Here is a 4,523-nt window from a genome sequence, read left to right as displayed (position 1 = left end):
GGACTATCTATGTTCTGCCCACCACGAAACCCGGTTTCTAGCGTTATAATTCCGCAGACATACAGCTGTGCCACTGGGGGGCGTTCTGTAAAACTACTACAATCACAGAGATCTTTGATTAATTCGTGTCTCTTTTTTTTTTTTTCATATCTTTTTGCCTGTATTTGTTCTTCATACTATAGAAATATTATTGTAAATTACGTAATACAAGATACTCAAATATTAGCGTTGATACAAAGTACCGACTTAAACGTAAATTTCTATCCACAGTATTTTGTACACGCTTGTACATTGTTCAAGACAGACGAAAATGTCTTAGTGAAAAACTAGTTGGGTACACAAGCAAAGATGGATGATGTGACGTTTGCAAGTGAAACGTTACTTTAGGATGTTTTATGTGTTTAACACAATTTAATGTCGCTATATTTAAAACTCTAAATTAAAACTTTATTTTAGCTCAAATTTGGCAGGCATGCCTATATGTGTATTACACAAGAGAAGGCAGACGATATTGATACGAAATGTTACAGTGAATTTTTTCTGTTATCCCTATATATATGTAGATAATGACAATAGGAAACAATCCAATGAAATTATACTAGGTATACCTATTTGTGTATTACACAAGAGAAGGCAGACGATATTGATACGAAATGTTACAGTGAATTTTTTCTGTTATACCTATATATATGTAGATAATGACAATAGGAAACAATCCAATGAAATTATACTAGGTATACCTATTTGTGTTTATACACCAGAAAAGGTAGACGACGACGATACGAGACGTTACAGTGACAATGTGTTAGGTATACCTATTTGTGTATTACACAAGAAAAGGTAGGCGACGACGATACGAAACGTTACAGTGAAAATGTGTTAGGTATACAAGAAAAGGTAGGCGGCGGCGATGCGAGACGTTACAGTGAAAGTTTGGCAGTAAGCGAAGAATGTTTTTGTGCGCGATAAAGACAAACTGAAAATTTCTGTTGTGTACTTCTGTCCACACTCTTTGAGATTCTACTGTTAACCTCCAAAACAATCAACATCACGCTATGTATTGAATCCCCTTCAACCAAAGACGTAACACGCAGTGTATTGAATCCCTTTCAACCAAAGACGTAAGTTACCGGAACTTATCTGTTTTTCTATAAAACTTTCTAGAATAATTTTATTATTACAAGTTCGTGCGAACCTACATACCTACCTTTGAAAAGTTAATATTTTATCATTTTTGAGATAAGCATTTCTTTAATTTATTTGTTGGTTATAACAATATTTTGTTAACAAAGACTATTTAAACGGAGTTCAACAATGTACTGATTTAAAGCACTTCTTATTAATTATGCCGTTTTCTTTGGTGCCAAAAAACGTGGTTTCTAACCTCGTTAGATCCAATAAAAGTGATCACCCCGTGTAACAACAGAAAGTTCACAAACTTAGTTTGTGATGAACTAAAGACTGTTCATTTTATTCATTATATTGTGTCCAGTGTCTTTTTTCTCATACTCAGTTATTCAAAGATTTAGCTTTACTCCATGACAAATATCCTGATCCTGATCGGATCTCCTGTTATTCTACAAACCTACCCCATTGCCTTTAAGTAAATTCAGTTTTACCTAGATAAACCACACACGTATAAGCAGTTAGTATGTAGCTATATCGGACTCGTTTGTTTTTTTTACTTTGTATACGTAGTTAGCTACAATTACATAAGACTCTTCTTATTACTTTTACTATTCAATGACAAGGAACTTTAATGGGTGAAAAGGCTGCAAAATCCAGTTTTACATGATAGTTGTTGCTTTTTTTATGCTTTAAAACTTGACTTGCAACTACTTTAATGACCACTAAATGATTAACTTAGCTAAGAATTTATCATAATGCAAATGAATTTTAAATAATCTCAACAGTGCTATTGCAGTGTGTAGGAGTTGTTTTATACAAAGCAAATAATCCAATGTTTATTTCCAATACTGTCTATATTTTTGAAAGTATAAGTAATGATATTGTTGGCTAAACATATATATAACTATATGTATTTAAAACGACATTCCTATAGGTATTCGGTTTGGATTTTTCTATAGATTTTAAGATTCTACTAAGGTATAAGTTTTTCGGAGTGTACCTAACCAATGTAAATAACTATTTAATCATGTGCTTATCCGTTTTAATGATTAAATTTCTGTAATTTAAATTGCCGGTTTTTTCTTCTTCTTAAATACGTGTTCTCTCAATTATCTTTAAATAACTAAAGAACACATAAGAAGATCGTGAGTATTATTAGTTCTCTACTAATTGATTAACAAAATAGTTCCTTTGTGGAGGTGTATGCTAAACCAGAAGTAAGCTAAGCATTATTTTCGAGATTAGTTTATGTTCTCAAAATTAGCTTTAAACGGATATATGAAATTAAGAAAAGACCATGAATATTATTTGAAATCCACTTATTGTTTAATAAAATAGTCAATTTATGAAGGTGTGTACTACAGTACAAAAATGATCTAGGCAAGCGTTCTTTTTCAGAATACTGGCCAGAAAAAAATAAATAAGGAACTCGTGCTGGAATATGTTATCACAATTAACCTTGACCTTGAAACTAGTTGGAGGACATCTACTCCCTTAAGCAATTTGCTCCTTATTGGGCAGTCTAATCTCCTTCTGAAGTCACGAGGATATGGGCATTAATCGCTCGTGCAGTGGAGAGTGAGACTGGTTTGTTAACTTTCATTCTCCGCCCAAGTAAAAACTAAAAATTCTGGTGTAAAAACTTAGTAAGGATAAAACAAGTTTTCATCAAACACTTTATCGTATTTAAATTGAAAATATGCCGATTGGGCATTTAAACTTTCATTGGTACTCATCTCAAGTTTGAAGTGGTTATTTAACGCTTGACCATAACATAAAACTCAAAATTCCATGTCCGTGATGATTTCGCTAAAGCATATAACTTTAGGCTAAAGGGCATGTTTATAACCTTCGACTACTGACGTAACGACAAGCCAGACAGACTTAGTTGTTACTGCATTCCTAAAGAGTCAAACTAATTAAGCTTTCTAGTTGAATCAATCATACAGGGATCCCGATGAACACTTCGCATGAAAAATAAACATTTCATCATATATTATTCGACTATACTTTATTCCAACATTGAATATTGCGTGTATATATACATGTATATATTTATTTATTTATTTGCTAACGTTTATTGTTTCTTGGTTTTGTAATAGCAAATGTATTTACTTCCACAATGCCACAACTCGAAATACTGTTCATATGGATTTTAGTTGTGAATATTATTTCTTATTAAGACTTTTATTTACGTATATTTTATTATCAGAACTTTTGAAGAAACAGAAAGACTGCAACACACAAACACAATGTTGAAATTGGCATTTATAGCACCGGGTTATATATAGCCTGAGCACTGAAACTGCTTAGTTACATAACATGAGGCATGTTTACATTTTAATAATATAAAATGGTAAATTCTGATACAATGTAAAAAAGTGCGCCACACAGCAAAGACAGCACTCGGGGGCTTTTCCTTCAGTACACAATAAAGTCCTTCAAACAAAACCAGAAACTGCTAAACTAGATGTACTTCTACAGTGTCCCCGAAAGTTTTCTGTTTCAAGAGTAAATAAAACCATAATTAAGAGTAATAAATATTTTTGTTTCTTAGTTTTGAAGTTCATATATCATGACGTATTGTCGCCTACAAAGTGCATAATTATTCTCGTACGTTTTACTGACGTCACAACAGCACAATTTGCAAAGTTAAGCGACCCTTATGTGACGTCATTTTAGTCTCTATTGACTGACTGACTGACAACACGCTACTGTATAATGGTGTGAGTGGTTAAATCAGATAACCTCCTCCAGATATAAAAGCTATTTTCAAGTTTTGTACACCAAAAAAACTTTTCAAATAAATTAATGTCGGTAAAATCCAAAAGGTCACGTGTTAAATAAATTTATAAAGTGATTTTATTTTGGACAAAAATAGTAAGAAAAGAAATTATCTACAGAATTTGAAATCGTGATGTCTTCACTGCCAAGTGAGACGATTCCTCTGACCAGTTCTTAGCAGTTTTTAATGTTCTTGTCTTTAAAAGTTTGTTTTATTTTGCTTGAAACAACTAAAATGGCATCTTATTCTGTAAAAAAAAAAAAAAAAGAGCCATTTATGTCTATAATTTCAGATATTCTTATTCTCAAGCCGGAAGTTCCTATACTTATGGCATCGTGTGTTGATGGGTGATACATATTGTGTTTTTACACGGATTATGATTTGAAAAAAACCATAAACTACAGATGATGATAAATTAATTCACTAGATTAGGGTTACTGCTTTCACTTCTCACCTAAAACGTTAAAAAATGTAACTTGTTCTTAGTTTATATAAAAAAAATTAAGATAGCCTAAATAGTTTACAGGGGCAATCAATTTGTAGTGTTTATTATGCCCACCAGTTCGAACCTCGTTGAGTTTGTTTGTTATGAATTTCGCGCAAAGCTACA

General features: G+C 32.2%; 1 long non-coding RNA gene across 1 annotated transcript in view; it reads left to right on the top strand.

The window, feature by feature from the left end:
- The first annotated feature begins 785 nt into the window (after positions 1-785).
- LOC111086597 overlaps positions 786-4,523 on the top strand; it is a 44,893-nt gene continuing 41,155 nt past the window's right edge. The window contains exon 1 of the long non-coding RNA XR_002611343.1: positions 786-1,121. This is a non-coding gene — a long non-coding RNA (uncharacterized LOC111086597). The remainder of the gene's footprint in view (positions 1,122-4,523) is intronic.

The sequence above is a fragment of the Limulus polyphemus genome, unplaced genomic scaffold (assembly GCF_000517525.1).
Source record: "Limulus polyphemus unplaced genomic scaffold, Limulus_polyphemus-2.1.2 Scaffold1235, whole genome shotgun sequence".
In the NCBI taxonomy this organism is placed as follows: domain Eukaryota; kingdom Metazoa; phylum Arthropoda; class Merostomata; order Xiphosura; family Limulidae; genus Limulus; species Limulus polyphemus.
This window is presented reverse-complemented; position numbering and strand designations above follow the sequence as displayed.